Source organism: Mus caroli, unplaced genomic scaffold (genome assembly GCF_978045245.1).
Source record: "Mus caroli unplaced genomic scaffold, Mus_caroli_1 scaffold_19, whole genome shotgun sequence".
NCBI classification, from domain to species: domain Eukaryota; kingdom Metazoa; phylum Chordata; class Mammalia; order Rodentia; family Muridae; genus Mus; species Mus caroli.
In genome coordinates this window covers 11,664,361-11,687,099 of record NW_028227274.1, presented here as the reverse complement: position 1 = coordinate 11,687,099, position 22,739 = coordinate 11,664,361, and the positions used below count along the sequence as shown (strand labels likewise).

Genomic DNA, 22,739 nt, shown 5'->3' with positions numbered 1-22,739 from the left:
TAAGGGACAGTATGATGTGGTTTCCTGCCTCTTGAAAGGAGACAGCAGGGCATGGGCCTCCATGAGTATTGATGGTTGCTGTGGGCATAAGGCTTATTTGTATAATAGTGTACATATTTTCACGTTCCTCCTTTGAGGAATACCCTCTCTGCCAAGTTTAATGATAATCAGAAACATCACGAATTCAGGTGTCAAGGTTGTGGCTAATGTCTCAGCAAAATGGTATAATGCTGTGACCTTTAGAACAGCCCTTAAGGCTGTGGGAAAGAACTCTGAAAACATGAGTTCAAAAATATATAATTTCTCAACTATGTAAAATATAAGGATGCAATATGAATTGTATAAGGAACTTCACAGATCTAAAGAAACAGAGGCAGCTGCACTATGAGCCAGCTTGTCAGAAAGATACAAATGCAAAGAGATTCCTGAGTGCAAGGTCAGCCTGTGACATATCAAATTTAGGTCCAGGCAAGTTCAGAATGGTAATTCCAGGGTGTAGTCTGTTGTGTTTTATAAAAAGGTCAAGGATGTGTCTTGTAGTGCAAGGTATGGTGAGATGGGAGGGTTGCCTCTGTGGGACCATGCTGAGGCATTCCTTCCCTCTGAGATTCCAGTCATATGGAAGGTCTAGTATAGAATGAAGTTTATTTAGGGGTGTGGGAAGGGGAGTTGAGAAGGAAATAGAGGCAGAGAAAGAGAGGGGGCAGAGGAGGATAGAGAGGGGGATAAGAGATGAGGAGAGAGGAGGGGCCAGTCAGAAACTCATGGAGAGAGAGAGAGAGAGAGAGAGAGAGAGAGAGAGAGAGAGAGAGAGAGAGAGAGAGAGAGAGAGAGAGAGGAGGGTAAGGGAAGAGAGGGAGAAAAGGGTGGTCATGGAGATAAGAAAGTTGGGGGGGGGGAGAAAAAGAGAAGGGGCAAAGAGTAGGAGGAGAGGCCAAACAATTCCTTTTATAGCATGCCAGGCCTACCTGGCTGTTGCTAGGTAACTGTTGGACAGAGCCTAGAAGGAATACCAACATGGTTCCACTCAACTATCTTATTGTCTGTGCTTGTGCTTGCTGTCTCTTCCTAAGAGTCAAGGGGCTAAGGTCATAGAATGCTGGTTGGTGGGATGGCCAAGAGGGATCATGGAATATATAACTGAATTGTACATAAAAAATAACCTGGGCTTTTGGTCTGAATGAAATGAGCTAGCAGAAAGCAATAATACTTCTTTCTTTAGAATTATTTTGTAGCAAGATCTGAACTGTGGAGATCTCTGGAGATCTTTCAGCTCTTCAGGAATTTTTTTCTAACAGGATTTCTGATTTTGATCAGAAAATCCATGGAGAGTGAACACATCTCTTTCAAAGTTTCTCATAGCTCTTTTAGAATTTTTTCTAATAGGATTTCTGGATTACTTAGAGAGCTAGCACAGCTCCTTTAGAGTGTTTTCTAGCGCTCTCCAGAAAAGGCTGTCTGAGGGGCAGATACAGTGTGCATAAAAGACTTTTTTTTTGCTTTCTAATTTTGATTGGAAATCTGTAGAATTATTTCTAGAATTTTTCTAACAGGATTTCTGACTTGGTTAGAAGATCCAAGAATTTTTTAATAGAAGCTTTTTTGATTTTGGTTAGAAAACTTATGAGTTGTCCAGAGAGCTTTTAGAATTTTTAGCAGAGAAAGCTGGCTCAATCAGAGAGTTGTTTAGAACAGAAAAAAATAAAAACCCTATCTGGAGCAGAACTCACAGACAGAGTACTCTTAAAAGATGTCTTGAGTAGGAGAGAGAGAGAGAGAGAGAGAGAGAGAGAGAGAGAGAGAGAGAGAGAGAGAGAGAGAGAGAGAGAGAGAGAGAGAGAAGTCTGAAAAGCTGTCTCAAGCAGACTACAAAGCTAGGAGCTATCTACAGAGAGCTGTCTAGGGAGCCATCTGGAGCAGAACATAGCCTATCAGCTTGGACCCATAAATTGACTTCGAGTCTTTTGTTTCATCACTCTCATCTGGTGATCTCTCTCAGACCCATTTCTCAGGACCCCTCTCCAAATGGAGGCTGGTCCTTGGCAGGTTTCAGACACAACTGAGGGAGATTCTGACCATACTTATGTAGCAGACTATGATCAGGTGGCATAAATGTGGCAGATAGAAAAGGGAGCAGAAATCTACACAGTTAAAGTGGGATCTTTGACTTTGAAAGTGCTTGGCCTTGTTGCACCACAGGAGGCTCTGAGGCAATTGGCAACATTAATTAAAAAGATAAATGTCTGGGCTGAAAAGGGAAGGAGAAGTAAAAGGAGAAAAATTTCTGGGAACTCATCTACATATGGCAGATGATTGATCTTAAGCATAAGAATGGAAGGAGTCAGTTCTTCTGTCTGTCAGAGTTAGGAGGAGGACAGGAGAGACAGGTGGAGCACTGGGAGCCTGATATGCCATTACTAGTAGAAAGAGACTGTATCTATTTATTTCCTAGACTATAACTAAATACTCATGGCTAGATACTTTATAAAAGAAGATAAGTTTCTTTTTGGTTCTGTTTCTTTTCAATTTATTTATTTACTTCATTGCTGAGGATAGAACTTAGGGTCCCTGCATGCTAATCCAGTGCTCTACTGTCCAGGGACTGTGTCCCTCACTCTGGATCCTGGTTTTAGATTGGACAGCCTCATTGAGTCAGCTACTTGTAGACAGCATCACATTGGCAGAAAGGTGAATGAGCAAGGTGAACACATGGCAAGATAGAAAGCCAGGTGAGCTCAGGAGTTGGGTTTGCTCTTCTTGTTACAATCTGATATTTCAGCACCCATGTGGAGTCCCAGGAGAACTCTATGATCCCTCTGCGGCCAGAACTTCAACCACCTAACATCCTTTTTCCAAGTCTGACCTCTCAAAGGTTTCACCAACTCTCAGGACTACTACACTCATGACCATGCTATAAACACGAGAACTATTAGAGAACAAACACATCTAAACTACAGAAAAACTATGCTTCTGTTGGGTAATAGGTCTAATTCTGTCTTCTAGAAATTGTAAGGTATTAAATTATAAAGCTTAAAGCTAAGATGGGTAGAAAGTTCAGTTTGGATGTAAAGCAAGCTAGCTTTCCAATCCAGATTCATCCGTTGTAAAATGAACATTCAGGTCTGTTTTGGAGGCCTGTAAGGGTATGAAAATCACTGAAAGAAGACCCCCGAGTCAGATACTATGCAAAGACGAAGAATTGTGTAAAAAGAACAAGCATGTGTGTGTAGGGGGTGGGGGTTCAACCATTCTTCGAAATCAGAACCCTGGATAAAGGCACATAGACCTTCTTAAAGAGAATTAGGAGAATTTCCCTAAAGGGTTAGGTAATCTAAAATGTCATTGGTAGGAGTTAGGTGTCACAGGGGTCAGCTTTTGATTGGCTTGTGCCAGGTGGTCAGTGGTCTGCATTCCTATATCATGCAAGTTTATCCATAAGATGAGATAGGACTGCCCAGCACAGATGCCCATCCCGAGATAAGATATTTTCTCATCCTTGTGGTTATTCCCAGGCTGTTTTTGGGAGGAGGTTTAGTGAACTTCTTCCTAGATTTTGTGGTCTGTTCCTGGAGTTGGGGCCTTTAGGCCTTCTTTTTCAAATCAGGCCTTAAATGGAGACAAATGGGGTTTATGTAATCCTTTCAGGCCCAAGTCAATTTCTCACTTTGTTTCAAAACCAGCTCTGAGGGATTGATGAGTTCCAGTACCCGGTCTGTTGATGCAATAGGTTCTGTCCTAAGTCATAGACATGGACCCTTTTATTTGAGTTTCTCAAAAACCAGTGAGGTTGTTACTAGTACACTGTCACAGATAAGAGCACGAAGCCCAGAAAACTTCAGTAACGTGTTCATTGTTTACATGTTGGTAATTGTAAATTGAATGTCGGTTCTTAGAACTTCACAGAATTCACTCTTAATGATATCATTAATCTATGTCACTCTACAAAACCCCTTCCCTGAGGTGTTACCAATTTGAGCTCAGAGATTTAGCCTTGAGACTTTGCATATAGACGCCCAACTTCTACTGGCTTATTTGCTTCTTGTGGTGCCACTCGAAACACATGTATGCTATCATTACATGTTCTGCCGGCCCCAGGCTTCCATGATCAGCAGAAGCAATTGACTAGGTAACTGTTCTCTTCAATGCACAGGGTCTTCACAGCAGAGGTTGTCCATTATCAGGCAGCTGCTTTGAGGCCTTTGTGGCCCAGAGTACAGCAGATGAAACTTTATGATCACAATATATAGGGTGATTTGTCCTGGGACTAGATCAGTTAGGATAGAAAGATATTTGTCACTTAAATCACTCATTAATTTCACTCAACCAGTTGTCAGTGGGACAGAAAGGCATTAGTCACTTAAGCATTCACTGAGAATGTGTGCATTCACTCATTCATTCACTTCAGCTGGCTAGCTGGCAGTGAAGCACCCTCTGTACATCTTTTGTGACTTCGACCCTGTCCTGATTCTGATAGATGAGAGAACAAGGGTAACATAGTGAGATGACAATAAAATGAAGTCAGCTAATATCCACTCAAGGCTCGCTGTGCACCCAGAACTCATGCTGAGATCTCAGAGCCATTTGTATATCCCCTGTTTAGATGAGAAACTATACAGAGAAGGGAGTGACTGGCCCAGGGATGCATCACTTTGTAAATGGGGAGATGAGGGAGAAGCTAATCTGTGCCAGAGAAGCTGACAAAATGTAGATTAAGAAATGAGAAGACATTTATAAAGAGCAGGGCCACTGAACCTCCTCATCTGTGGTCTCTGCTCCTTTTGCCAGTGTGGACCAATATTAGCATGATCCATGATAACAGGGAGAGCCACACAGCCCTGGTGAGATGGAGACAGTCAGATCTCTGGGACTTACTGGGAAGTCAGATTAGCCCATTATGAAAATTCTGGTCAATGAGAGACCCTGTCTCAAAAAAACAAAAACAAAAACAGTGTGGAAGGCAACTGCAGGAAATCTGTGGTTGTCCTCTGGACTCTACACACACATGCATGTACACTCCCAACACACATACATGTGAGTTAAACAAAAGTAAAGGAAAAAAAAAAACTTATAAAAGTATCCTGGTCTTTCTGTTTAATTTTACCCCAATTTTCAAGTGTAGATGACCATGGCCTCTTTCAAAGATTCTTTGGTATAAACAGCTTCTGTCTCCTGGGAACATTTCAGAGGATGAGAAGATTTGAGTTGTCTCCTGAGTTTACATGAGGTAGACCTTGGCATGGGGGATGAGTCCGGCCTACCACACTTTGGTAATCTGGAGCATGTTGCCTGTCAGGTTTCGGGCAGAGCAACCATTTCCTGTCTCCTCTGAAGAGGCAGAATCCATTACTGTGTCTGCCCACACAGGCCACAGTCGGCAGAGCTGCTGAGGGGGCTGCAGATGACTCCTCATGTACCCTCCTGGCCTGCACAGAAACATTTTGCAGGCTATTTACTGGCTCGCCTGGCCTGAAAGGTGAAGGCCCAAGTACATCCTTCTTGCAGAATATCTCTTAATTAGCTGCTTAATGGCCACTGTTCTTTTTCTCCTAACCCCGCTGCACACAGGAGCCTCAATTTCCTGTAAAGCAGCAATATATTGAGTGCAACCTCCATGGTAGGCAGGCCCTCGCCATGCTTCCGAATCCCGGAGGAGGACAAGGCAGCCTCCCATTTGCACAGACTGACTGGGCAGCACTATGTGCAGATTGATTGCTAAGTACTCATTTGCCCACTGTGGGTCTCTGAAATTGCAGATACGGAGGTGGGATGGCAGAACGTGGGTGGATGAGGGGTGGATTGGTGTGTGCTGTGTATGACAAGTGCCCCATTGTGTCTGCCTTTCAATGTGCTGTCCTGGAGCTAATGACACTTCTCAATTAAATTGCAGTTTTGCTCTCAGTTGCTCTGCCCTATTGTCCAGGCCACTTGACCTGTCAAGCCCAGAGGAGGGGGGTGTGGGAAAAGAATATTCTCACACTGCTCATGGGGTGAGAAGCCTGTTTGCATTCTGAGGGGCCCTCAACTTCTCAGAGCCTGTTCAGCCTATCTCCAGACATAATCGTATGCAAATAAAACAAAGCTTTTGAGCTCTGGCTGTGCATAGTTCTCCAGTTCTCTATCTGTACCAAGAGTCACTGTGCCCATAGTAATGGCTTGACTTGTGAGCCACTATCAAGTGTGTGCGTGTTTTTCTTTCTGAGAGACGACAGTTCCCAAGTGAAAGGACACTTCAGTGCTGATAAAACTTTCCTTCTATTGTTTGAGTTTTCTGTTTGTTTTCTGGCAAAGCCCACTGCTGCCTGAGCATTGTATGCAACGGAACATTTTCCATTTTTGTGTGGCGAGGCCAGCCCGGGTCTTCGGGGGGTTCTTACTAGCATTGCCTGAAGCAAACACCACAGCTCAATAGCAATTTAATATTGCAATCAGGGAGCAAACTGTGCAGTTTTGGCACATCGTGATAATTATTAACTACATCTATTAGTGTTCCGGTTCTAGTGACTAATATTTACAAAAGGTTTCCTGTGTAGGGGAGACCTTGCCCAGACACAAATGTCTTCGTTATTCCTAAGTGACTGTCATGGGCCCTTTGAGCCTGTGTTTGTGTTACTGTTCAAAGAGAAAGCATCAATCCTGAGAAATCAGGCTGCAGAAGGCCTGGCTTCCAAATAACCAATTCTCAGGGTATAAAACTTTGCTGAGGTTTGAAGCATTTTGTGAGTTCGGGGGAAAGTTTTCTTGGGGAAAAGCATTTAACAAGGAGAGGGAGAAAGGGCAGGGGAGAGGGATGGGGAGGGAGGTGATAAAAAGGCAACCCAGTTTAAATGACACATTAGGCAATGCTCTGGGAATGCTTTCTTTGACATGCAAGAAGAGCAGTTGAGGCGTCTGTTTTCTCCCCGTGGGCTGATCGGTACAGTGGATGCTGGGGTGGTTTTGACAGTGGGATACACTGCCAGGCCCAAGCCCTACTCTCCCATAAAAAGATCATTGAGGCAGTCATCAAGCCATTGGAAGAGCTCACCAAGGGCAGGTGCTTTCTACAGGATTTGTGATCACCACAGTCCAAATGCTGCTCCCAGATACCATTGTGGCATCCTCAGAATGGTGTGTCTTCCTGCAGTCTTCTTCATGGGCTGTGCTTAATAAATAGTGCTTATTAGAAATAGTATTGTGGGTGAGAAGATCAATTTGAGCTCACGTTTCTGAATATTTCTCAACCTTAAATAAAATACCATTCAATGAAAGTGCTACTCTTGTTTGTTATTAACTGACAATGTTCCTTTACTTAATTTGTTTTTATTATATGGCACGTGTGTGTTCATGCTTACATACTTGTTCATTTGTGCACATGCATACATATCTGCCCTTGGCATGCTTTTTTGCTAAAGGTTTAGCTTGTATATATCCCGAAGGTAAAGGAGTTGATATTTTTAAAAAAGCTTTAAAATTAAAATTAAAAAGTAACTGAGGACCTAAATAAAAAAAAGGGCTACTAGATGAAATCAACCTATACTCTTAATAACTTCAAATTGCTAGACAAAAGGCATGCTATGTTGGGAGAGAGGTTCTGTATTTGTGTTAACAGGGGGATAAAGCTCTGGGCTTCTTCCAAAGTAATAAGGTTTATATTTGATAGAGGGAGACACCCCTGAAGGGTTCATCTACAGACAGGAGAATCAAAAGGACCAAATACAATAGTAATGTATACTGATAAACCCTCTAGTAAGACAACTCTGAAACTGACAGGGACAGCCAGAATTTAGCTATGCATAGCCAATGGATCTTGTTGGCTACAGAGTCCTCAAGATTCATCATGGTATCCTTTCATATTCCATGAATGAAGATTTATATGTTCAAACTAGCTTTAAAGAAAGGTAGCTGCCTTTTACTTGCTCAAACTAAGCAGAAAATCATCCTTAATTGATGTGTGCCCCCTGTATATTCTATACAGATGTCTTTATAGAGCTATGTGTATTGCTTGTAAGATTTATACATTACACAATGAAACATCAAGAGGGCAGCACTGACAGGATTTGCCCTTGAGGATGCTAAGATGCACAAACCTATTGTTCCAGCTCCCTAATTGGTCCTGCCTTAAACTGATACTGTTTCCAGAGACTTGCTTCTAGAACAACTTCAAAAAGGACTGCTGATCCCAAATGACATTGGTTCATCCAGTCTTTCAGACTGTTCCAGTCAGGACTTCAATTAAGCCCTGAACTTTCTCCACACATGGAGACTGGACAACAAATAATGCCAGCTGATTTTCTTTTGACTTAACTGTTTTTCCAATTTCATTTTGGGCCACAAACAGAAAAAAATTCACCCCAATTTAGCAAGAAGCTATATAAAGAAGCATTATAAAGAGAGCTGCATCCCAATTCCTTAAGTTGGGATGGATGGTTTGGTTATTTTATGAATTGCACATATGTTGTCATTTTCAGGGATGATTTACAAATAATTATAATTTTGGACAGGGAGGAAAGTAAGTAGAGACCTTAAACTCTCCTTCTATCTTTCCTTTCCTCTTTTCTATCCTTCTTTTGTTCTTAGGTAGAGGGAAGGGGATTGAAAAGAAAAATAAAGGAGATATAATAATATTATGATAAATTAAACAAATAGGGATGAATTATTAAATCTACTCTTAAACAAAAGCACTTTATAGCTATAATTTTACATTCCTAGATATCTTCATATTTTGATGCAAAATGAGTTATATTTTCTTCATTGGTACAGAATTTTGTATATTGATACAGGTTTAAGATTTTCATTGGTGTAAATCTTTGTATAGTGATACAAAATTTAAGATTAATTTTGTTACAATACGATACATATGATACACATGATATATATGTGTGTGTATATATATATATATATAAACTCTTATGTAGGTATAATGCCTATGCAAATCATTACGAATAAAAAGCTTAGTCCCAGTCCCTCAACAGCTGCTATTACAAATTGTTTAATATAATTAAGTAATGAAAGTTAATAGTCAGATAGTCAAGTCCATGGTCGTATTAGATACTAATTTAGCTAATTACAATAAAATGTTTTCAAAGTTATTCAAATAGTAAATAGCTAAAAATAAACAATGTTTAACAAATCAGATATGATATGAATAAGTAGATGCTCTTCAAAAGTGTCAGAGATCCACAAAATATGGCATTGAAAATCATTTTATTATTAAAATATCTTTTGACTATGAGATAGATTTGATCCTGACAGTTTTCCCATTCCTCTTCAAAGATGATCAGCATCAATAAATTCCAAAAGGAATTGTTTCAATTGTGACAAGATAGCCACTGGGAGTGGGCAGGGGGAGGGGTGGGGAGACACTCTAACTTTATACTGAATGCCGTCCAAAACTGAAAAACAGACACAGGGCACTGATGGATAAACTCTGCCAAGACAAGGTAAACTATTCCTTCATAATGCTTGCTTCATTTAAGGTTTGCCAGATGCTAAAAGCCAGGAGGATGAAGAGAGATGCTTCAGTGTTATAAGGAAAATCGAGGAATGCCTCCGTCATAAGTTTCCCTGTCATTTCTATGATTTTTAGAAGCATATTTTAAATAATATTTATTCCTTCTCAGATCTCTGATGGGGTTGAAGACTATATAGTTATAGTCCCACAATTAAACTTAAGTTGTTTATGATTTAAGAAGATGTTCTAGGTCTAAAAAGGATATTTTTAGGATGGTAATACAAGTTAAGATAAATAATTTAGATTCAAAATTCTAACTCACCAAGATAAGATAGATGATAAGATAGCTTATCTAAATTGCCAAATACAAACAAACTGGACCTTTAAATATAATTCAAACAATAATTTTTATAGTTGTTTCAAAATAGTTCCTACTATATGTTGTTTGTTACTGTAAGAGAAAGGACACTTTTTTAGGGCAAAAAAGGCAAACTTAGTGTGTGGGTCTGATGCTGCTTGTATTCTAATGCTAATAGTGGTTCCTCAAGAAGTGGTTGAGCAGATCATCTTGCACTCAAGTGATGCCATGTGAACCTTCTCCTCAATTTAACTGTTCAATAAAAGGCTAGAGCCTGTGATTGTGCAGTGGAGGGGAAAGGTGGAACTGGAGGCTCAAGAGGGAGTTGCAGGTAGGGAGAGAGAGAAGAAGGAGATAGAGAGAGGAGAAAGACATCATGGGTTACCATTCAGAAAAGCATCCCATAGGGCTGGCCAATTTGAGTTAATAGCAGCCCAGATGAAACATAGTAAGTAATAACTCAGGGTTATTGATAGGAAATAGATTTTAATAGCACAAAGTGTAGTTATCTTCCTAACCTTAGTACTAATAAAGGAGTATTATAAATATAGGGGTTGTGTCTGTCTTTTATCTAGGAACTGAATGATTAAAGGCAGTGGAATAGGAATCCCTAGGTTAAGATTAAATATTTTTGATACCCAAATAGTGCCAGGAGGGAGTGAGCCCCCCAGGAGCACAGACAGGTCTGTGGGTACCGGTAGGAAGACCACTGCTGCTCAGAGGAACCCACCCCAGAACTCTCAGGACACAGGAACCAGGGGGCAGCCTGGGTCAGTAGTCTTCCAGTTTCCTGCCTGTGCCCAGAGCGGATCCTGTGCCACAGAACTATATACACAAATACCACAGGGAGAGAGCTGGTCTCCCAGGAGTGCCTACACACCTGTTACCACAGATAAGATCACTACTTCTCTTCAAATTACTGGCCCAAGAGGGATTCTCACAAAGCCATTAGGACACAGGAAACAAGGATCATCTGGGGACAAGATCCTTCTGGACTCCATCTGCTCCCCAGAGCTGACCTTGTACCACAGCTCTCCATACCTAAATTCCTCCCAGAGAGAACTGGGTTCCCTGTACTGACACACAGGCTTGCAGGACAGACAAGCCACAGTCAGAGACAGTAAGATCAGCTGATACCTGAGATAACCAGATGACAAAAGGCAAGCACAAGAACATAAGCAACAGAAACCAAGGCTACTTGGCATCATCAGAACCCAGTTCTCCCACCACAGTGAACCCTGGTAGCTCCCAACACGCAAGAAAAGTAAGACTCTGATTTAAAATCACATCTCATAGTGATGATAGAGGATTTTAAGAAGGACAAAAACAACTCCCTTAAAGAAATACAAGACAATACAGGTAAACAGGTAGAAAACCTTAAAGAAGAAACACAAAAATCCATTAAAGAATTAAGAAAAACACAACTAAACAGGTGAAGGAACTGAACAAAACCATCCAGGATCTAAAACTGGAAATAGAAATAGAAAAAAATAAAGAAATCACAAAGGAAGACAACTTTGGAGATAGAAACCGTAGATGCAAGCATCACCACTGGAATAAAAGAGATAAAAGGAAGAATCTCAGGGGAATAAGATACGATGGAAACATTGACACAAAAGTCAAAGAAAATGCAAAATGCAAAAAGCTACTAAGCCAAAACATCCAGGAAATCCAGGACACAATGAGAAGACCAAACCTAAGGATAATAGGTATAGAAGAGAGTGAAGATTCCCAACTTAAAGGGCCAGTAAATATCTTCAACAAAATTATAGAAGAAAACTCCCCTAACCTAAAGAAAGAGATGCCATGAACATACAAGAAGCCTACAGAACTCCAAATAGATTGGACCAGAAAAGAAATTCCTCTCATCATATAATAATCAAAATACCAAATGCACTAAACATACAAAGAATATTAAAAGCAGTAAGGGAAAAAGGTCAAGTAACTAATAAAGGCAGACCTATCAGAATTACACCAGACTACTCACCAGAGACTATGAAAGCAAGAAGATCCTGGGCAGATGCCATATAGACCCTAAGAGAACACAAATGCCAGCCCAGCCTACTATACCCAGCAACACTCTCAATTACCATAGTTGGAGAAACCAAGTTATTCCATGACAAAACTAAATTTATCCAATATCTTTCCACAAATCCAGCCCTTCAAAGGATAATAAAGGGAAAACTCCAACACAAGGACAGAAATTACACCCTAGAAAAAGCAAGAAAGTAATCTTCTTTCAACAAACCCAAAAGAAGATGACCATACAAACATAAAAATTTCATCAAAAATAACATGAAGCAACAATCACCATTCATTAATATCTTTTAACATCAATGTACTCCATTCCCCAATGGAAAAAAAAAAACAACACAGACTAAGAAATTGAATACATAAATAGGGCCCAACATTTTGCTGCATACAGGAAATGTTCCTCAGTGTCGAGGAAAAACACTACCTAAAGTAAAGGACTGGAAAACAATTTCCCAAACAAATGGTCACAAGAAATAAGTGGGAGTAGTCTTCTAATATCAGATAAAATTGGCTTTCAACCAAAAGTCATCAAAAATAAGGAAGGATACTTCTTACTCATCAAAGGTAAAATCTACCAAGAAGAACTGTCAATTCTGAATATTGTTCTAAATGCAAGGGCATCAACATTCATAAAAGAAATGTTACTAAAGCTAAAAGCACATATTGCACCTCACACAATAATTGTGGGGGACTTCAACACTCCACACTCATCAATGGACAGATCAGGGAAACACAAACTAAACAGAGACATAGTGAAACTTATAGACATTATGGACCAAATGGATTTAACAAATATCTATAGAACATTACATCCTAAATCAAAGAATATACCTTCTTCTCAGAACCTTATAGTACCTTCTCCAAAATTGACCATATAATTGGTCACAATCAGACCTCAACAGATACAAGAAGATTAAAATAATCCCATGCCTCCTATAAGATCACTACAGATTAAGGGTGGTCTTCAATAGCAACAAAACAGAAAGCCCACATACACATGGAAGCTGAACAATGCTCTCCTCAATGATAACTTGGTCAAGGAAGGAATACAGACAAAATTTAGAGGCTTTTTAGAATTATAATGAAAATGAAGGTACAACATATCCAAACTTATGGAACACAATGAAAGCAGTCCTAAGAGGAAAACTCATAGCTCTGAATGCCTCCAAAAAGAAACTGGAGAGAGCATACACTAGCAGCCTGACAGTACACCTAAAAGCTCTAGAACAAAAGGAAGAAACTACCTAAGAGGAGTAGAAGGCAGGAAATAATCAAACTCAAGGCTGAAATCAACCAAATAGAAACAAAAAGAACTATACAAAGAATCAAGCAAAGCAGGAGCTGCTTCTTTGAGAAAATCAACAAGATAGATAAACACTTAGGTAGACTAACCAGAGGGCAGAGAGACAGTATCCAAATTAACTAAATCAGAAATGGAAAAGGAGATATAACAACAGAAACTGAGGAAATTTAAAAATCATCAGATTCTACTACAAAAGCCTATACTCAACACAACTGGAAAATCTGGATGAAATGGACAATTTTCTAGACAGATACCAAATACCAAAGTTAAATCAGGATCAGACAAACCATCTAAACAGTCCCCTAAACCATAAAGAAATAGAAGCAGTCATTAAAAGTCTCCCAACCAAAAAAAAAAAAAAAAAAAAAAAAGCCCAGGACAAGATAGTTTTAGTGCAGAATTCTATCAGACCTTCAAGGAAGACCTCATACCAATACTCTTCAAATTATTCCACAAAATAGAAACAGAAAAAACACTGCCCAATTCATTATATGAAGGCACAATTACACTGATACCAAAACCACACAAAGTCCCAGCAAAGAAAGAGAACTTCTGACCAATTTCCTGTATGAATACCGATGCAAAAATACTCAATAAAATTCTTGCAAACTGAATCCAAGAACACATCCAAACGATCATCCATCATGATCAAGTAGGCTTTATCCCAGGGATGCAGGGATGGTTCAATATATGGAAATCCATTAATGTAATCCACTGCATAAATAAATTCAAAGAAAAAAACCACATGACCATTTTATTACATGCCGAAAAAGCATTTGACAAGATTCAACATCTCTTCATGTTAAAAGTATTGGAAAGACCAGGAATTCAAGGCCCATACTTAAACATAGTAAAAAAAAAATATATATAGCCAACCAGTAGCCAACAGCAAACTAAATGGAGAGAAACTTGAAGCAATCCCACCAAAATCAGGGACTAGATAAGGCTGTCCTCTCTCGCTATCTATTTAATATAGTACTTGAAGTTCTAGCTAGAGCATTTAACAACGAAAGGAGGTCAAAGGGATACAAATTGGAAAGGAAGAAGTAAAAATATCACTATTTGCAGATGATATGATAATATATTTAAGTGACCGGAAACTCTACCAAAGATCTCCTACAGCAAATAGACAACTTCATCAAAGTGGCCAGATATAAAATTAATTCAAACAAAACAGTAGCCTTCCTATACTCAAGGATAAACAAGCTAAGAAAGAAATTAGGGAAACAACATTATTCAATATTGTCACAACCATATAACATATCTTGGTGTGACTCTAACCAAATTAGTGAAAGATCTGTATGATAAGAACTTCAAGTCTCTGAAGAAAGAAATTGAAGACGACCTCAGAAGATGGAAAGATCTCCCATGCTCATGGATGGCAGGATTAATATAGTAAAAATGATCATCTTGCCCAAAGTAATATACAGAATAATTGCAATCCCTATCAAAATTCCAACTCAATTCTTCATAGAGTTCAAAAAAGCAATTGTCAAATTTATCTGGAATAACAAAAATCCCAGGATAGCGAAAACTATTCTCAACAATAAAAGAACTTCTGGGGACCTCAAGCTGTACTATAGAGCAATAGTGATTAAAACTGCATGGTATTGGTACAGTGATAGACAGGTAGATCAATGGAATAGAATTGAAGACCCAGAAATGAACCCACACAGCTATGGTCACTTGATCTTTGACAAAGGAGGTAAAACCATCCAGTGGGAAAAAAGACAGCCTTTTTGAACGAATGGTGCTGGCTCAACTGGCAGTTAGCTCGCAGAAGAATGTAAATCAATCCATTCTTATTTCCTTGTACAAAGCTCAAGTACAAGTGGATCAAGAACCTCCACATAAAACCAGATACACTGAAACTAATAGAAAAGAAAGTGGGGAAGAGCCTCAAGCACATGAGCACAGGGGAAAATTTCATGAAAGCACACCAATAGATTATGCTGCAAGATCAAGAATTGACAAATGGGTTCTCATAAAATTACAAAACTTTTGTAAGGCAAAGGACACTGTCAATAGGACAAATATCCAATAGAGGGCTAATATCCAATATATACAAAGAACTCAAGAAGTTACACACCATAGAAATAACCCTATTAAAAATGGGGTACAGAGCTAAACAAGGAATTCTCAACCGAGGAATATCGAATGCCTGAGAAGTACCTAAAGAAATGTTCAACATCCTTAAGCATCAAGGAAATGCAAATCCAAACAACCCTGAGATTCCACCTCACACCAGTCAGAAGGGCTAAGATCAAAAACTCAGGTGACAGCAGATGCTGGCGAGGATGTGGAGAAAGAGGAACACTCCTCCATTGTTGGTGGGATTGCAAGCTGGTACAACCTCTCTGGAAATGAGTTTGGTGGTTCCTCAGAAAATTGGACATAGTACTACTGGAGGATACAGCAATAGTACTTTTGGGCATATAAGATGCTCCAACTTGTAATAAGGACACATGCTCTGATATGTTCATAGCAGCCTTATTTATAATAGCCAGAAGCTGGAAAGAACCCAGAGGTCCCTCAACAGAGCAATGGATACAGAAAATGTGCTCTATTTACACAATGGAGTACTACTCAACTATTAAAAACAATGACTTTATGGAATTCTTAGACAAGTAATGGATCTGGAGGATATCATCCTGAGTGAGCTAACCCAATCACAAAAGAACACACATGATATGCACTCTCTGATAAGTGCACGTTACCCTAGAAGCTCAGAATACCCAAGATACAATTCGCAAACCATATGAAACTCAAGAATAAGGAAGATCAAGGTGTGGATACTTTGGTGCTTCTTACAAGGTGAAACAAAATACTCATCGAAGGAGTTACAGAGCCAAAGTGTGAAGCAGAGACTGAAGGAATGACCATCCAGAGAATGCCACACCTGGGGATCCATCCCATAGACAACCACCAAAACCAGACACTATTGTGGAAGCCAACAAGAGCTTACTGACAGGAGCCTGATAGAGCTGTCTCCTGAGAAGCTCTGCCAGTGCCTATCAAATGCAAAAGTGGATGCTCACAGTCATCCACTGGACAGAACATGGTAACCCCAATGAAGGAGCTAGAGAAAGTACCCAAGGGGCTGAAGGTGTTTGCAACTCTATAGGAGGAACAATATGAACTAACCAGTACTCACAGAGCTCCCTGTAACTAAAGCACCAATCAAAGAAAACATGGTTGGACTCATGGCTCTAGCTGCATATGTAATAGAGGATTGCCTAGTTGGTCATCAATGGGAGGAGAGGCTCTTGATCTGTGAAGGTTCTATGCCCCAGTATAGGGGACTGTCAGGGCCAGGAAGCAGGAGTGGGTGGGTTTGGGGCAGGGGCAGGGGGAAAGGATAGGGGGTTTTTAGAGGGGAAACCAGGAAAGGGGATAACAATTAAAATGTAAATAAAGAAAATATCTAATAAAAAAAAGAAAAAAAAGAAAATGTGGTACATTTACACAATGAAATAGTACTCAGCTATTAAAAACAACGAATTCATGAAATTCTTAGGCAAATGGATGGAACTAGAAAATATCATCCTAAGTGAGGTAACCCAGTCACAAAAGAACACAAAGGGCATACACTCACTGATCAGTGAATATTAGCCCAGAATCTCGGGATACCCAAGATATAGCTCACGGGCCACATGAAGTTCAAGAAGAAGGAAGACCAAAGTATGGATACTTTGGTCTCTTTTAGAAGAGCGAACAAAATACCCATGGAAGGAGATACAGAGAGAAAGTGAGGAGCAGAAACTGAAGGAAGGACCATCCAGAGACTGCTCCACCTGGGGATCTGTCCCATCCCACAGGACTTCCGTGGGTCAAGAAGGACCAGGGCCTGAAAGAGAAATGAGCGGAGAAAGGGAAGCGAGACCAAGCAAAGAGTTCTCAAGGTCTGTTTAATGAAGGCTAGGAGCCTGATTATAAGCACACAATGAGAGAAAATAGGGAGAGGTCGAGGGGGCATAATAAAATGCAGAGAAAGGGATGGACATCTGGGGTGAATGCTGATTACAGGCTTCTCGTAGATTATCTTGGAATGTCGGCCCTGAAAGAGTCCCGGGCACCAAATGGAGACATGGAGGAGGAGGTGAAGCTGCCTTCATCTAAGCAGTTCTAGGCGCCAAGTGAAGGAGGGAGTGAAGCTGGCAGTCTCAGGCGCCAGGTGGAGGCAATGAAGGAGAGGGTGACATAATTCCCTTCAAAGGGTCAGCGGATCTTCAGGGTGAGAGTAACTGTGGGACCTAGTTTCCCACAGTTTGGTCTCTCACAGGGATCCATCCATATACAGTCACCAACCCAGACAATATTGCCAACAAGTGCTTGCTGACAGCAGTCTAATACAGCTGTCTCTTGAGAGGCTCTGCCAGTGCCTGACAAATACAGGGGTGGATGTTCTCAGCCAACCATTGGACTGAGCAGAAACTCCCCAATGGAGGACATAGAGAAAGGACCAAAGGAGCTGAAGGGGTTTGCAGCCCCATAGGAGGAACAACAATATGAACCAACCAGTAACCCCCGAGCTCTCAGGGACTAAACCACCAACCAAAGAGTACACATGGAGGAACCCATGGCTCTAGCTGCATATGTAGCAGAGGATGGCCTTGTTGCACATCAATGGGAGGAGACACCCTTGGTCCTGAGAAGGCTCGATGTCCCAGTGTAGGGGAATGCCAGGACAGGGAAGCAGGAATGGGTGGGTTCGTGTGCAGGTGGAGATGGAATGGGATATGGGGTTTTCAGAGGGGAAACCAGGAAAAGGTATATCATTTGAAATGTAAATAAAGAAAATATCTAATAAAAAAAGGAAAAAAAGATTAAATATTTTCTACAACAAACTAGGCATGGGGTACATTCTTGTCATCACAGCACTCAGGAAATGGAGGCAGTGGGAGGACTGGACATTCAAAGTAATCCTGGCTACATATCATGTCCGAAGCCAGCCTGGGCTATGTCAGAAGCCCTTCCAAACCTCTCTATATTTTTATTATATGCACACACATTGGAGGTTCTGGATGTTTTGCAAGTTCCAGTTCACTCAAAATATTTGGGATGGTTTCATGTGTTTGAAGTCAAGATGAATGCTCTGTAGCTACAAGGCAGGTTCTCTGCTCCTTTGAAGAACAAGTATGAGTCCTTCACTCTCCAATCTTCTAGTGTACTCACCATCTGCTATGTGTCCTCACCTCTAGACTCATTCCCCCTATTTCCAAAGGATGCCATGTTATAAATGGCCTGGGGCCATTCCTTCTTAAGGGGGTGGGGAGCTCCAGCTATGCAAGGAACTATTGGAAGAGGAGGAGCATCTGAGGGTGGATTTGGTGCCAGACTCCTGGTGACTTAGATTGAGAGGATGTCATGCGATCCCTTGCCTGGCTTCTTGCACTTGGCTCCTTTACCTGCTCTTCATACACCCCATGCTTCTTCTCAAAGGCTGAGATGCATCATTCAGCATTCCCTTCAGTACACTACCCAGTTCAGGTTCTTGCCTGGGGCTCTGCTTTGGGAAACCCAAGGCTTTTGTCCAGTGAATGTGAGTTTACTGTGGTCCTGTACTGGCTAGTTTTGTGTCAACTTGACACAGCTGGAGTTATCACAGAGAAAGGAGCTTCAGTTGAGGAAATGCCTCCATGAAATCCAACTGTAAGGCATTTTCTCAATTAGTGATCAAGGGGGAAAGGCCCCTTGTGGGTGGGACCATCTCTGGGCTGGTAGTCTTGGTTCTATAAGAGAGCAGGCTGAGCAAGCCAGGGGAAGCAAGCCAGTAAAGAACATCCCTCCATGGCCTCTGCATCGGCTCCTGCTTTCTGACCTGTTTGAGTTCCAGTCCTGACTTCCTTTGGTGATGAACAGCAATGTGGAAGAGTAAACCGAATAAACCCTTTCCTCCCCAACTTGCTTCTTGGTCATGATGTTTGTGCAGGAATAGAAACCCTGACTAAGACAGGTCCTGAGCATGTTTATTAGAAACTTACAGGTGTCTGGCTCCCACAGATGTGGATGAGATTCTGTTAAACCCTGCACTAAGTGAACAACTCAAGCACTCATCCATCTGTTCCCTCACTCTCTTCACTGGAGACCAAATATGCTGGGTACTAGATTTTGTGTTAAGTAAATCATGCTAAATCCATATAGCTCAATTTAATTTATTTAACAAACTATGATATATAATCAATATAACAAAGATATAGTTTATCTTTAGCTACTACATGATATTAATGCATTAAACAAATATAACCGCTTTTTTCATTTTCTTATTCATTTACTGCTTTGAATATTCATTAATACATACAGTGTAACATGCTGAGACTCTCCTTTCAACAGTGAGGTTGGTTAAAGTCTCCTCTACACCTCTTTTTATTGTGTCTATCTTTGGGGAATTGAAAATCTCAAAAGTTTCAGCTCTCCTAGACATATGAAATCTGTTTAAGTTCTTGAGTCTCATGAGCGTCTGTCCTCCCTCCTACAGGGATGCTCAATCACAAAGAAACTGCTACACAACACACAGAGATGGGTGGGAGAAAGAAAAACAGTGGCCACCTTTCAAGGGCTGGGGGATGGCTCAGTAGTTAAGAGAACTGGCTGCTCTTGCAGAGGACCCAGGTTTGATTCTCAGCCCCTGCATGGTAGTTGGTAACTGTTGTGTAAGAATTGAGGCTCGAGTCCAGACAGACCACACCAGGCTAATACAGTTCCATGTGGGAGGCTTCTTGTGGGGGAAGAGGGCAAGGTGGTGATGAAGACGAGAGGGAAACAGAGAGGGGTCAGAAGGGTCTGCCTTTTATTTGAGTTGTGACATAAAGGTGTGAGGTAAGCCAAGTGGATTCTGGAAATGTATGGCGATTGCCATGGCAACAGATACGCGGGTCCCTGTAGCCTGTGGGTGATGTCACTGGATTGGGTCGGTGTGGCGATCAGACAAGTTGGTTCCTGATACCAACAGTAACCACCTGTTACTCCAGTTTCAGGGAATCTCATGCTCTCTTCTGACCTTTGTGGGCACCTGGCACACATGGTGCACGGATACATGCTTACAAAACACTCACAAATAAATAAGACAAATAAATAGACCTAAAAAAAAAAAGTTTGTCAGGGCTGGAGAGAAGGCTCAGTCCTGAGTTTAATTCCCAGCAACCACATGGTTACAACCATCTGTAATGGGATCTGATGCCCTCTTCTGGTGTGTCTGAAGACTGCAACAATGTATTCGCACACAGAAAATAAATAAATCTAATACATACACACACACACAAAGTTTGTTACTTATATATGTTAATAAATATTAGTACTTTAAAATATTGGGTGATGGAAACAATATAGTAAATAACTTTGCAGAACTTTCTAACATAGCTGTTCAATTCACTATATTTCTTTCTAGCTTAAAAAAATTCAAGTTTGTCAGTTATTTAAGGAGCACGATGAATCCAAGTCCTTTGGCAAGCTCTCCTAAAATAACAATTTAAATAAATATAAAAGATAGCAGGACTGGCAAAGTTAAAGAATACTTAGAAAATCAGTAGAAAATAAGAAAAGACTGGCATAAAAGATTTTAGAGCAATATAAGAAATGTAAGAACTTTATAGCACAGAATGCATCTGTTTCTCTTTTCTTTTCTTTTCTTTTCTTTTCTTTTCTTTTCTTTTCTTTTCTTTTCGGACAGGGTGTATTATTTATTTTTTCATTGATGTGTTAAAATACCCATTGAAAGCAGTCTATGGCAGGAGGGCTTGTGTTGGCTCTCGACATTTATCAGGCTGGCTCCCATGCTGGCCAAGTGTGGTAGCAGAAGCAGGAGGGCCAGTCACAGTGCACCAGCACTCAGGAGGCCGGCTTCACCTTCCCTCCTTGTTCTTCAGGCTAAAATGCTGCTCATGGGATCCTGTGGCCTTCATTTAGAGTGCGTCTTTTCAGTTCTCTGGAAATACTCTCACAGATGTACCCAGAGGTGTGTCTCCTAGGTGACTCTACGTCCCCTTAAACTGGCAGTGATCAAGATTGATCATCATACTGTGTTTCACAGTCCTGCACGGGTGGCTTCAAATTCATGGCCGTTTTCCTCAGCTTCCCAAGTGCTAGGGTTGTGAGTATAGGTTACCACACCTGGGCATGCGCACAGGGCTGGGGTGGGGAATAGGTTGGGGGGTAGGGCTTTTCTTTAAGCCACAGCCCCATGCCTGTTGGGCAGCCCTTCTGTTGTGGTCTCTGAGTGTGGTTGCTCTGTTGCCCAGTCTCCTTCCCTTCTGTGTTGTGTATCAGCTCACTGTGCCTAGACAGACAATAGAAAGGAGTCCTGAACGGGCGCTGGGTTTGGTCTGGAAAGGGGTGTACAATATGCTTTCCATCACTAGATTGGCCAGAATCCCTTCATATGACGCTGACTCAACCTCAAGGGATGTTGGGAAATGCAGTTTACCAGAGATGCTGCAAGCAGACACATGGATTTGGATGCATGGTGCTGTCTCTCTCTGCCAGAGATATGAAAGCAGAGCAAAACAGCAACATTTCTTTTTTATTTATTTACTATTTTTGCAATGTCCTCCTCCCTTCCCAACCGCCAGGGGATTGTAATCTCCCCTATAAACTGTTGTCTGAAATAAGACCACATTATAATGGGAGGCTAGAAGGCAGAAGGGACAACAGAGTTCAGATACTTGGAGAAACTTAATATGTTGGAGCCAGCAGGACCTGATGGCTTGCTCTGTAGGATACTGAATGAATCTTCAACTGTCACCTTGGGGCTATTATCTAGGAGAACCAAACCAGAGAGAGTTGGAAGTACCCTTAAGGAGAGCAACAGTGTAAGGGAGGTGTCCTTTTTTGAGAGAAAGAGTGGATGGCTCTGCAATTTTCAGACCCATAAACTTAACATTGATACCTGGGTACATATTAGAATAAATTGTTAATTAATGATATAACACCCAAAATATATAAATTCTAATTGGTAACCAGTGAATCATCATAAACAGATGAGAGAACCAAGTCAATTTAATGTTCTCCCTTGACTGTCGTAGCCCATGCAAATGAACAGAAAGGACCAATGCCATCCATCTTAATTTTAGTAAAGATCTGGACATTTCAAACAACATCTTAGTTTAGACATGGAGATAGGGGTGGGAGATGGACCTCCAGGGGTGGTATCAATGGCTGGATATCAATCCGAGGGAGGGCACATATTGACACTGTCTGGAGGTATTGGGGTCAGGTGGTAGGCTGCTCAATACTTATATTGATGGCCTTGATGAAGGAATTAAGACTGAGTTCATGAAGTCTGAGCTGCCACTGAATGGTACAAGGTCTCTACTGCTTTATAAGACAAAAATAAAATTCAAAATGGCTGTGGCTCACTGAGAAAATGGATCCACAAAACTGAAATAAAATTGCTATGAGGTAAGCATAAAGTGGTCCAGGTACCCCAGCAGCCCAGAATGGTGCCTTGCCTTGGGCATATGTGGAGAATCTATCTCTTCAATGCTGTCCGTGTGCTGCTGTGAGAAGCAGAGTGTGATCGGGGTGAGGAAGTTCCTCCGGGACCAGCACACAGTGCCATGGAAGAGGGGACGGTCTGCAACTCTAAGGAAAGGCATCGCTAAAAGTGAGGCAACGTG

General features: G+C 41.1%; 1 non-coding gene across 1 annotated transcript; it reads left to right on the top strand.

Annotated features, from left to right (window-relative positions):
• The first annotated feature begins 1,262 nt into the window (after positions 1 to 1,262).
• Positions 1,263 to 1,327, top strand: LOC147000225 (U7 small nuclear RNA). The gene has a single exon (XR_015046130.1). It is a non-coding gene; the product is annotated as a U7 small nuclear RNA (small nuclear RNA).
• Positions 1,328 to 22,739: the final 21,412 nt, after the last annotated feature.